At 43.3% G+C, this 13,590-nt stretch overlaps 1 protein-coding gene across 5 annotated transcripts in view; it reads right to left on the bottom strand.

Annotated features, from left to right (window-relative positions):
• Positions 1-12,510, bottom strand: part of LOC124606047 (phosphatidate phosphatase LPIN2) — a 306,193-nt gene extending 293,683 nt beyond the window's left edge. For all 5 annotated transcript variants that reach the window (XR_006978694.1, XM_047138010.1, XM_047138027.1 and 2 more), the window contains exon 1: positions 12,400-12,510. The gene's annotated coding sequence lies outside the window, so the exon portion shown is untranslated. The remainder of the gene's footprint in view (positions 1-12,399) is intronic.
• Positions 12,511-13,590: the final 1,080 nt, after the last annotated feature.

The raw sequence follows: 13,590 nt of genomic DNA, 5'->3' as shown, positions 1-13,590 counted from the left end.
TACTTCCATGTATTTTCTTTCCATCTCTACTAAGAGAAGGAAATTACATACTTCTCCGTCAAGTTTTCGATTATTGCATGAAAATTATACGATCGTCCAAATCCCAACTATAAATTGCCGCTCTTAAAGGTCGCCAACTCTTATCGCCGACATTGAGAACTCTCCCTTTAAGCTGTACGAGACAGATGGCAAAGAAATGTGACGTAAACCAAATAGTGGTGCTTGTTTACGATTTATTTTTTGAAGTTTATTTTAATCGCAGCAAGCACAATATTACCGGAGTGTCACATGTAGCTGTTTTCGTCGTCTTCATTTCGTAGACTGGCTTCATGCAGCTCTCCAAGCTGGACCATCCTGTGCAAGTGTCTTCATTTCTGCGAAAAACTTCAGTATTGACATCCACGAAGGTAGTGATTTGATGTTGTTCCGATCCTGAGAAGAGCGAACAGCTTAAAGAAATCGCCATCATCTACCTTCCTGGAATCATATTAAAGGCAGTCCAATTTTCGCGTTTGATATAAGAAAGAAATGACTCGTGTCGACCAGAAGTGGATCAGTGTAATTCTTCGCGAGAAATGCGATTATGGAATGGTTGCAGAAGAAAATAGTAGTAGTAATTGCTTGCAGTCTATCAGCTGACATAGTTTTAAGCTCCTGACTTCAGCTCTCTGACAACCATGTCTGTTGGTTTCTGCACACCCTGACAATGAACCGTCTTTTCTCGAGACTTTTTCTTTTTGTGTTCGAATACAATAGATGTGCTCACTAAATTCTGACTGATTTAGCTCCCTGTTCCAGATGTCCAAGTTTTGAAGCTCGGTGAATATGCTACCCTCTTATCACGTGTATCTCATTTTTCCCCATATGAAGAGTTGCCAGGCTTCTCTAGTTTAATACTACTACAGCGTTTGTTTCTGAAAGGGTAAAGGGCAGCGTATGTTTCATGATACTACTGTGCCTGCATTCACTGGAGCAGTATGGCCTTTCACAGACAAAGGGCGCCGGAAGCCGCCAGAATGCGTTTTCAGCGGATCTCTTCTTCTTCTTCTTCTTTTTCTTCCTTTTTTTTCTTCCTTTTTTTTCTTCATTTACGTATGAGCCACTGTGGACTACTATTATATTTTCTTCGATATTTTTCTCATAATTTCTATATGTTTGTCTCTTCTTTCTTCTGCCCTCGTGGCTCCAGTCTTGTTGGGTTTTTCGTCAAAGCCTTTGGAATCTAGTAATTTCTCTTTCAGTGGCAGTCGTTCCTCAATAACTTGTGAAGTAATTAGGATCTCATCTTAGTCCCTTCCCTTTTAAATTTGCCAAATAAATAAACAGTGTTTGTCAGTCTGTTGCGACAGAAAGCCATTCTCTTTTCATAATTATGTCTGCAATTTTTTTCCAATATGCATATAATGTTCACTATTAAGAGGTCTTCTGTATTGCGTTTGGTCTCTGGCCCCAAATTTTCCTTAGTATTTTACTTTCTGTGATTTCCAGTGTGTTGTCACCATCGTATTTTTGTTTGGAGTCTGAGGCATAAAGTGTTGCTGAGCGAATTACTGTAGAGTAATGTCTAAGTTTAGAATTGAGGGATATTGATTAGAGATATCGGTAGTGAGGTAGTGCGCTGTTTTGATCTTATTAACTCTTGCTTTAACGCCTTCATTTTCTTTAACGTAAAGCATTTTCACTTGTTTGGTGCTGTTCTCCGTATTTCCCTACCTTGTCCTAATCTTTTCATCTCTACCTAACTGCAACGCTCGACATCCTCTACAATAAAAATAATTCCGCCTGGCCCAGCCGCCTGGTACAAGTCATTCGTCCCAGTGATTTAGGTGTCGCTAACCGACCCCAATAATTCTCTCAGGAGAAGGGGACCTTGGGCTTAACGTGAAATCCGATCCACGTGTCGCTCCTGGTAAATGCTCACGTCGTTGAGAGGTGGAGGCTAGGTTAATGACAGACTGAAAAATTTCTCTCGGGATTCGATCCCACGACCTTTGGATTTTCAGGCATGCCAATCAGCAGGCCCGACAACATTCTCATGTAATCTGTGTGGTGTGTTCCAGATGGTATCCATCCCTGCTATGTTTCCCCTCTACTGCTCTTTCCAGATCCAGGCTAACTATTCCTAGATGCCCCGATAACCTATTCCTTTTTCTGGAGGCTTGTTCCCCCACCCGTTCTTTTAAGTGCTGATTCATTTCGTAATTTATACGCGCAGATAATCTGTAATATTCTTCTGCAGCACCACATTTCACATGTTCTCAGTTCTTTATTCTTAAACTTTCAAATGCTTTGTTATTGAAGAAAATTTTCTTGGCTATGCTAACCTATTTCTGGTATCGTCCCTTAATCTTTCGCTTACGTAGAGTTTCATATAATTTTACACATTTATTGACACAGAGAAAAAAGTATCATACCCAAAGAATATCCACTAAGTTTGGGGGCTCTTTTCATCTAATGAGGATGTCACAGCGATAGGACGAGCCTGATTGGCCCGTATACGGTCAGAATGTGGAACTTTGCCTTTTACCTTAACACCTTCGCCATTGCTTTTGTTATACAAAATGACCAAAATAAATCTGTCCAGAAATACATTTCAAGCGTCTTAAGACAGGCAATGCAACTTATATCACCTGCCTTGTAGGGAGTAAGCTGGTGATGTATGTTGGGTTGCCTTTCTTAGGATGCATGAAATACATTTCTGGGCAGTTTTATTTTGCCAACGGCCTTTCCGCAGTGGTAACACCGGTTCCCGCCAGATCGACGAAGTTAAGCGCTGTTGTGCTTGGCTAGCACATGGGTGGGTCACCGTGCCGAGTGCAGTTGGCAAGTGGGGTGTACTCAGCGCTTATGAGGCCAGTTGAGGAGCTATTGATTGAGAAGTAGCGCCGCCTGTGACGAAAACTGATAATAACCGGGAGAGCTGTGTGCTGATCACATTCCCTTCCACATCCACATGCGGTGACTCTTAAGGGCTGAGGATGACACGACGGCCGTTCGGTACCATTGGGCCTTCAAGGCCTGTTCAGACGTTTTTGTTTTGTATAGTTTTATTGTGATCACCCTGTATATGAGTCGTTCTGGGTAGTTCCTTCCTTTCAGAAGGTTTACTAACCTTTACAGCCAACTACAATGGTTATGTTGTCTGCAAATCTTAGCATTGCTAACCCTTATCCTTGCACTTCAGTTCCTCTTCCGATGCTTTCTTTCACTCCCTTCATTGCTTCTTTGTTGTACTACTTGAACGACTGCGGTGATAAGCTGTAACTCTGTCTTACGTCCTGTAACTCTGCCTTATGTCCTTGTTAACACTTACCTGCCTTTCTGATTTATTCACAAATTAATTTCGACCTCCGCATTTTTCTGTTATTATGTGAATGCTACCCCAGAAATTTTGATACAGTTTCCACTGATAGACTGATTCACGAGGAAGGTTTATGTATATAATTTACTACTGCTTCGCCAGAGAAGTCGCCCAGCCAGTGGGGCGAGTCGCTAGTTTACTATTAGTTGTGAATTATGAGGTACCTCTGTACTTGCCAATCTTATTGCATCTGAAATTAACGATATACTTTCTTTAGTCCACAATTGTTACAAAGATGCCCTATAGTCCTTCAATCTGCCTTCCATTATTTTATCTAAAACTACAATTAAGTCTACAACTACGCCATGTAAGTTACTGGGAGGTGGGTGGCAGAGGATATCTTTTATTGTACCATGAAAAAGCGTCGTCTCATTCCAGTCAAGAACGCGTTTCGGGAGGATGACTGCCCTTACACCTACGAACAAGCTTACGGTTGCCTAGTCATTATCTTCATGGCCGCTAAGAGAGGTAAAAAAGTAAATTTGTCCTCAATTCGATTGCTGGTTTGATTTACTAGGCGTTAGTCTATAGCTCTCCTCCCAACTTTGAACTGAGCAAGCCGACCAGTTATAGGGAAGCCCACAATGAAACGTGGAATCCGAACCTCGATACAGTTTGCCATTTTTCATATTAAGGGATGTTGGTATGGGTGAAAGAAGCGATAAGCAAAACAAACACACAACGTGACTGACTGGGAATTGAAAGATGTACCTTTGGATTTGTATCCATGCACGTACCCAGTAACCAGCGAGCAACACGAGACAGTACTGTAAGGTGTAGTTTCTTGGGCAAGCTAAGACCGCGCTATTGTCCTGACTACAGGTAGGGTGCAACTTTCTTTGCCACGGAACTAGGAGGGGGAGAGTGTCGGGCCCGTGGCCCCGACTGCCTTTTAGCCCTGGGAAAGATCCTCGGTATTCATTTGGTGGCAGGCAGTGCTGGTAGTTCTGGAGGGACTGAAACAAGAAACTCCCTTACCCCCCTCTAAATCTGGAACTGAACTCATGACCTACAGAGCTGGAGTTTAGTGCTCTACCCGGTAGACGACCACGGCCACCGAGACAGCAATCGTGCAAGCAAGGACTCACGCGTCTGATAAGTTCTCGTTAAAACCGACGGCCTCTGCCTAGAGGCGAGTATATGCAGCAATGCAACTAATTTCTGGCGTTAGCAAAATTCGGCAAAGGAGATAAGTCCTCGTGGTCGCCGAGCGCCGCCTCAGCCAATGAGAGGTCCCAGCAGCAACGCAGGGGGTTCGGCGCGGATACAGACCGATCTTACGACTGGGCGACCTCGGGCGCGAGTCCTTGACGGAGCGCTCCGTACCGCTGGCAGGTTGGGTTCTGGGCTCCAGTAAACAAACAGCCGGCCCGCGTCCTTGGCGGCTTTCACTGCCTCACACTGGCGCACACCGACCGTGTCGAGCTCCAGTAATCCCTATGTTCTCGCCTCTCGGCTCGTCTACATCTCCAGTCTACATCCACACCTGCACTCAGAAACCACGTTACAGAGTGTGACAGCGGGTACATCGTGCAGCACTGTCGCTTCTCCGGTTCCCTGTTCTAGTCGCGAATGGAGTGCTGGAAGAAAGGCAGCTGTCAAGTCTCTCAAACAAGACTGATGGCTCTAATTTTACCTCCATGATGTTTTCGCGAGACACACTATGCGATAAAAAGTATCTAGACATCCATTTAGGGAGGTTAACGTGGGATGTGTCCACCCTTCTCATTTACGACCGCATGAACTCTGCTGGGGACACTTTCAAAGAGGTTTCTGAAGGGCTGTGGACGAATGGCAGCCCATTCTTCTTCAAGAGCCGAAATCGGAGAAGGTCTGAAGCGAAGCCGAAGTTCTGTCTCCTCAAACGTGTTCAGTGGTGTTGAAGTCGGGACTCTGGAAAGGGCAGTCCATTTCGGGAATTTTATTGTCCACAAACCATTGCCTCACAGGTGCTGATTTACGGGAGGGCGTGTTGTCATGCTGATATAGTCATCATCTCAGAACTGTTCCACTGCTATAGGTAGTACACTGTGCTGTAAAATGCGTTCATATATTTCCGTATTTGGTGTTTTCTAGAGCGCAACAGGAAAGGGGGTGGGGGGGGGGGGGGGAGGGTCACACGCTAACCACGAAAAACAACCCCACACCGTAACACGACCTTCCCCATACTTCACTGATGGCACTACACGTGACAGAAGTTATTCTCCAGGCATTCGCCAAACCACACCTCTTCCATTCAATTGCCGTCGCTCTTGCCACCACATCAAGCAACGCTTAACATTAATTACAGGAGTGTGTGGCTTATGAAGAGTCGCTCCACTGATTTACTGCACAGTCATTGTGCTAGCTGGACTTCTGGTAACACTTTGGAACTCACGAGTGATTCCATTTGCCGATTTCATGCGATTTATTCACAGCCACACTCCGCAGTGCTCCACAGTCTCTGCCGTCAGTACATTAGACTGCCTGGTCTCGGTTTAGCTTCTCAATCACATCACCGACAGTCGACTCGTGGAGCTTTAGTTTAAATGTCACTGGTAAATTTGTTAGATGAATAGTCCTCGTTCAAAGTCACTGTCCTCTGGTAACCGAGTCATTCTCCTGTTACCGCTTCCTTACTGACAACACAATACTCCTCGCCTCTAGTGACATCTAGCAGTCAGATTCGCATTATACAGTAATGTGAGGATACTTATCAGAGGGTTTATGTAGAACGTAGAACCAGTATGTTGACTGGCTGTTCTAGGTATCCATTCCCTCGTAATTTTAACATTAAACCACATCGTGAAGCTCTCTTGTAGCATCTACCACTGAAACTGGATTCGCGTTCACTAAATGAACCTGTCACGAGTCGCGCTGCTCTCCTTTGGATCTTCTCTGTCAAATCTACCTTGTGAGAGTCACATACTGAGGAGCATCACTGAAGTACAAGTCGAACGAGGATTTTGTGAGCAATCTCTTTCCCTTCGTTGGTCCACTACAATTCCTGAGGATTATCACAATGAATCTGTCTTATGCCTTTCCTATGGCTAGTTTTATGCCGTCGTTGCACTTCAAATCATTCCGCACGTTTGCATATTACCAGCGATTGCTTGACAATCTTGTACTCATACAGTGAAGTGAGTTTCCGCCTATATATTCGCAGTATGTTGCATTTGTTTATGTTGAGGATCAAATGCCAATTCGTGAACCAAGTGTATGTCCGTGTTCACGGAGTTTCCAACGTAATCCACTAACAAAAATATCTATATCACTGTGTCTTAGGATACGCCATAAGGTACTTATGGCCGTTAAGAGCAACATGCTGCGTTATATTTGCTAGAAAGTCGCCAGTCCACCCAGAAATCAGGTCGGATATCCGTGCGCTGGTATTCTTTTCGTCGTCTCCAATGCATCGCCTCTTGCAAAGAAAGGCGGAAGATATCCGTTACCTGATACCAAATTATCAAATTCTTCTCTCTGTTCATCCATTATGAAAAGCTGTCGGAACCAGCTCATCAAATTCCTGCAGCCACAGTGAACATCTCCATCTACCTTAGCTACATTATGTAAACAACATTCGAGCAATTTTATCGCTCCCCCACCCCCACCCCCACCCCCCTTATCTAGAGTAAATAACCCCAGAATGCTGCTGACCCAACAGCACATTCCCCGATCCTGGACCTATACACACTTCATATCCTGTCCCAACGCTACTTCACATACAATGATATCCGCTCTGACGTTTATCCTTTCTGCCAGATCTCACTGATTTTTCTATTCTTTCTCACATCAGGGTTCCCTCTTCCTTTCCCATACTGGTGAGTAACTGCGAAAATGTAAGAAACTCGTGAAAGAGCAATGGAATGCGAAGTACTGTTCCTTAAAAGAGAAAGTATATCATATGATGTGCAATTATTTGCGATTAAAGCTGTTTAAAATTCGCATTAAAATACAAGAAAGTGTAGAGAGAACGACTGAATGGTAAAAGAATTGCACAGGTATACGGTTTGCAAAGCACTTGTTTCCTAGAAAGGTAAGTTACTACAAGACTATGAATGAGTGAGCACGGTCAGAAGTGAAACTATCTACAAGAAACGTCTTCCTTCGATTAAGATGTTTAATAGTTCACTTCTTTTTGAAAATATTTTATGGGTGAGATGAGGTCATCAGTGGAAGAAATCCGTTAACTAAATGTATTAATGAATATACATGTCTATTTTCATTACTCATATATTTTTATTATTTCCTGTAGGCACAATCACAGTAACGCACTTTTAACTGTGACCGATTTCGACCATTCACTGGCTATTTTTAGCAACCACATATCTCAAGCAGTATATGGCGTGCACTGTCACACTTCAATTGGGACTAAATTAAATTTTTTTTTCTACCAAGTGTCAATCAGGTTTCTCCATGAGTAGAAGTCGAATTTATCCGAGTTACAGAACTTGAATAGAATCATTTTGGGTACTAGGCCCCATCAGTATGAAACACTAAAATTAGTCAAATGCTCACGTTTCGACCGATATTGGAGTGGTCGTTCTCAGGGCGACTATGTAAGTCGGCATTCTACTGGCCGTGAAATATTACGAACTTACACAAGTTAAAAATCTTTTATAAACAGACCTCTAAAAGCGGAATATTCGTGAGTATGTTAAGGTGCAAACGAACTCATAAATAATGAAAACATGAGAAATATGTGTTGGCAGAAAGTAATTGTGTTGCACATCTGCGACCAGAAACAGCTTTACTACACGACAGTTACACACACCACGTAAGTCTGTTATGGATTTCCCGCAGTATCAGTTTCGTACGCCGGCGCCGAATGGTTGTGGCGCCTGAGACGTAATCGATACGCGCGGCGCCTGACACGCCCGTCTGGGGGGTTGCCTATGCTCCGGGGCATTCGCTTCATGGCACTTGGGTTACTAATGCGGCACGCCGCCGCGTAAGACTTGCGCAGTCTGTTGGCAGCGTTCCCTCCTACTACTCTGTCTCAAACAACTTCTGGCTGTTAAAGGAGTCTGAGCGCTTTGTGTGTGTGTGTGTGTGTGTGTGTGTGTGTGTGTGTGTGTGTGTGTGTGTTCATATAGAGAGAGAGTTTACGGAAAGTTGTCGTAGATGAAAAATGAGGATAAATTCAACTACTGGTAGTAGTAATGGTTGTTTGATAACTTTTTACATAATTTTCATTACGACGCACCGCAGAAATAAAAAAAGAAGAAATTGGATGGCAGAGAACAACTGTGAATATCAATAGGCTCCATTGCTTGCCACTGAAAAATTACGACTGTGTGGATTACGCACCGAAATAAGTTTTTCGTTTCCCAATCGATACAAGAAAAAAATGCTAGATGTACAAAGAAGAAGTAGATAAGACGATAAAGACTTCCCTATTGACTTTTATTTTGATATGCTCAGTGTGTACTGCGAAGAAAGATGGGACTCTCTATGCCGCTGTCTCTTTGTCTGGTGGAACAAAACTTAACATTTTAACTTATAGTCGGTCATGAGAGAATATTCCAAGCTCGATCTGAGTTACTTGCCCCGTTCTGGAATATGGGATGTAGGCCCTGTATTTATTAGAAAAAAATAGCGCATTTCTAGCACTGATTGTCATTTTATAAACTGCAGATTTACAATTGCCGAGCGTGATCGGAAATATTGTGTTCCTTTTTATGCTTATTTCTGTTCTTCCATTATAAGGTGTATTTGACTGGCATTTTTCCTAATTGCTTTTATTACTATCTGAGAAGTTTTTCTCAACTGTTGTGATTATTTTCTATTATATATTTTTAATTTCCACTGACAACCTAGCATTATTCTTTTACGATTTAAAATATTTTTGTGAATAATTCTTTGGTTACCCTGAATTTAATCGTAGGAGGCATTTAATTTTAGATCGTTGAATAAAAATTGTGCCATTCATAAGCATTTGCACAAATTAGTTATCTCAGAAATGGCAATTTTAGAATGTGACTCATTCGTGGATAGGTACCCGCGGAAGTCCGTGCAACACTACAGTAGTTGTTGCAGCTGATTCAAAACGCAAAATGAAATTGGGATCATTCAAAGCAATATCCTTCCTACCCCTCATACGTATATACGAGGGCTGTCCAGAAAGTAAGTTACGATCGGTCGCGAAATGGAAACGACTATGAAAATCCGATAAAGCTGTGCCAAGATGTGTTGGGCAGTGTCTCTAGTATGACTCTAGGTAGAATTATGTCGCTCTTTTCATTCCTGAGCTCTTAGTGAGCACGTAAAGATGTTATAGAAAATAGTGTCTCCCGCCAAGTACGAGGGCCTGGTGAGAATTTTCCCCTGAAGGTATGCAACCAACATAACATAACTGTCGTGCGGTTTCTTCTTCAAGACAATTCTCCGTCTCATTCTGCAGGGGCAATGAAGATGTTCCTGCATCGTTTCAATTGGAAATGTTTGGTTACCCACAATACAGCCCGTAATTGTCTCCCACTGAGTTTCTGGTCAAACGAACCGCTGGCTATGAAGACAACATTTTGGCACCGACAACGAGCTTTAGGCCAGCGTAGAGAATTGGCGGAAAGCACTGGCGGCTGCCTTCTATGATGAGGGTATTGGAAAGTTGGTACAACGCTACGACGAATGTCTGAGTCAGAACGGCGACTACGTAGAGAAGTAGCTGAAAGGTGTAGCTAACTGTTACAAATGAAACATTTCTGATTTTCACTGTGATTTTCATTTCGCGATCAATCGTAGCTTACTTTCTGGACAGCCCTCGTGTATCATACTTTCCGTACCTGGTTACGAAAAGGGTGGAGCTTTAGAGACGTTTAGCGTCGTTTGGAGTACCCTCGAGTAGTTAAAGAGTAAAGCGATTATTGTGTGGAAATATACGGCAAATGAAAAGGCTGAAAGGCCCAGTCACATCCACTAAATATCAGCGAGTATGTGAACGGACCAGTTTAAAGTTATGGACTAGTTTAAAGCGGAACGATCACGTAAAAATAACCGCGGGAGAGGCAGATGCCAGACAGATTCATTAGGAGAATCCTCACGTAATCTGTCAACAAAGGAGGTAGCTTATAAAACCGTGTTTCGACCGATACTTCAAATATTGCTCTTGAGTCGGGATCTGTATCAGGAAGGAATAATACAGGAAGCAGAGAAGGTCCAAAGAAGAGCAGCACGTTTCGTCACAGGTTGATTTAGGGAACCCGTAAGCGTCTCTGAGAACTTCGTCCGATTCTAGTGGCAGACGTTGCAAAAGATGCATTGTGCATCGCGATACGGGCTACTGTTAAAATTCTGTGAGCGTATAACTTGCGAGACGACCGTGAACGTAAAATCACAGAGATTTGAACTTACACGGAGACTTAACAATCATTTTTCCTGCACACCATCTGGGATTCTGACCAGGAAATGGGAATAGTGACATAGCACACAAAGTACCCACAACCAAACACAATAAGGTGTCTTGCGGAATATGCATATAGATATTATAGCGGTCAAAGAGGCGTTTTAAAATCATTCTTGGCGCGCTCCATACTTGAATCGAATGGGAAGAAGCTCAAATAACTGGTATAATGGAAAGTACACTATCATGTACTTCATAGTGGTTTGGAGAGTATAACTGTAGATGTAGAAACCTGCTGTGTATTTTTCGTAGATCACCCTTTCCAAATCTCTTTACGTTAATAGTTGAATTATAGCGATTTTTAACATCGTTTGGGGTGCCCTCGGCTGGTTAAGGTGTAAAGCAGTTAAACGTGGACAATATATGGCACGTGATTTGCATATTTTCGTCGATGGTGGCAGAACACTAAAGTGAGAGAATAGAAGTTGTATCACACCTGCCCTCTTCTACGACGTAACTCTTATTGATTAGTTTCGTGGTTTTACGCAGCGTTTCCACCTTTATTTTCATCGTCAGGTATCCTTTACTATCGATTAGGTATTCAGCTGAGCAATTTTGTCTCTGCTGCCAACTCAGTTTCAGTTGTCTTAAAATAAATGAGAAATGAGAGACACACGTAATTTTTCTTCTCCTGGTCGATATTGAACTGAGCGGACGCAAAGATAAGCGCATTCACGTTTTTGTAACAAATTTACATAAATAAGCGATAAGTTGGAAGTTACCTTTTCGATTATTACGCAGGGTGTCCCGGGAGAAATGGTCAATATTCAGGGATATGACAGGAACGCTGATTTAAAGCAAGAAACTTCATATTGACATATGCTCCACTCCGAATGGTTTCCGAGCTGTAACATATTTAATGTATGCAAACGTAACCATCCGCGGCCATTGTCACAGTCAATAAAATTATTCTGGGTATGTGACCTCATTGACAATACGTAAAAATTCCGACGTATCGACCACTATTGCGAGTGGACTTCCTCAGCTAGTTTATTTTTTTTAATTTTTTTATAGAAACCTGAGGAAGGCCGCCTACAACAATAGTGACAGAAAAGTCGTAAGTTTTACACGCTGACAATGCGAGCCCAGACCCAGAAGAGTTTCATGTAAATTGTTATTTATTTATGTAACTGATGGCCTTGCACATAACTGGTTTGAATCACAGTTAACAAACCAAATGCAAAACACCGTGGTGAATAATTCGAACAATGCTGGAAGGGTAAGAAATGAGAGAGGGAGTCCCACAGGGTTAAAACTTAAGTCCATTCCTATTCCTATGGCAGAAAGATATCCCGAGCAAAGCAGTTCAAAACAATGATGTATGTTGCTCTAGAATAAAACGTCAAAAAAGTTGCATGGATAAGAAGTACACGTGCGTGGCACTAGACCTAAAACAAATGTACATTAAATGTGTTGTTTCTCGAAAACCATTCGGATTAGGGCACATGTCCATATGAAGGCATTCGGATTAGGGCACATGTCCATATGAAGGTTTTTTTGCTTCAAATGAGCATCCTTTTCTTATTCGTGTATATAAACCATTCTTCCTGGGACACCGTGTATGTCTATGTTAATGCAGAAAGAGAGTTATGCAGCTAACAACTAAAAGACTTTTTCCGCCAGTCCCACGAAGTATATTTGAGAAAGCTTTGCATACCTGTGCTATCACGAAGACTGCGGTAGCTGCGACCCTGGGTGGCTGGCACTGTCTCGCGGACCTGCCAGACCGACTGAGAGTGACGTACTAGGCGCCCGGCGCCGCTACGCCGCCATATATATATATGTAGCGTCGCGCAGCTCATTGACAGCGACCGGCCTTGGAACCGAGCGAACACGCCTCCCGCGCCGACCAATCGCGGGGCCGTGCGCTGCCGCAGCGGCCAATCGGCGCCCCTGACGTCACGGCCCTGGACCTGGCGTGTTCCTGGCGTCGTACGGACCGACTCGGCGCGTAGTGCGATCGGCCGCGTAAGTGGAGTGTTTACAGCTAACTCTCGGCCTACTGCGTAGCGGGAGCGGCGCCAGCGAAAACATCACTTGTTTTTGTACTCGCGCCGCTTCTGAGAAGGAGTCAGCCGACAGCAAGGGGGGGGGGGGGGGGGGCGTGACTCGCCAGACATTCAGGTGGAGGCGCTTCGTAATCGATCTGTAGTCTCGGAAGGAGAAAGGAAACAAACAAGCATCCACTAAAAAATTCGGTTACAATATACACTTACCTGGTGGCATTTACAATCACGAAAACATATAGCTGCTGTTGTAGTATTCAGTCTGAAGACTGGTTTGATGCAGCTCTCCACCTTAGTCTGTCTTGCGAAAATTTTTTCATATCTTCATAACTACGGTATCCTTTATACAGCTGAAACTGCTTACTGTAGTCAAACATATACCGCACTAGCAGAAAAAATCGCTACATAAAAAAAGTAATGTAGAGCAATGAAATTTCAGGAATTCATTTGTTTAGGTAACATATTTAAGTGATTACCATTGCAGACTCACAGGTTAATGTAAGTGCGAGATAAGCCACTGCAAAGTGAAATACTGGTACATTAATAACCAGTGTAACCGCCAGAATGTTGAATGCAAACGTGCGAGCTTTCTGTTGTACAGGTGCCGGATGCTAGTTTGTAGGATGGAGTTTCAAGCCTGATGCACTTGGTATGTCAATACAGAAATGGTTAATGCTGTTTGTCGAGAGCGCTGGAGTTGTCATCCAACGAAGTCGCTATTGGATCTGGTGATCGAGCAGGCCAAGGCAACATGTCGACACTTTGTAGAGTGTTGGCGACCTTTATCCTGTTGGGAAAAAAACCCCTGGATTGGCAGTGCAGTAGGTCGAATCACTAGACTG

This window comes from Schistocerca americana, chromosome 1, assembly GCF_021461395.2.
Source record: "Schistocerca americana isolate TAMUIC-IGC-003095 chromosome 1, iqSchAmer2.1, whole genome shotgun sequence".
NCBI classification, from domain to species: domain Eukaryota; kingdom Metazoa; phylum Arthropoda; class Insecta; order Orthoptera; family Acrididae; genus Schistocerca; species Schistocerca americana.
The sequence above is the reverse complement of the archived record's forward strand: the minus strand, read 5'-3'. Positions and strand labels throughout refer to the sequence as shown.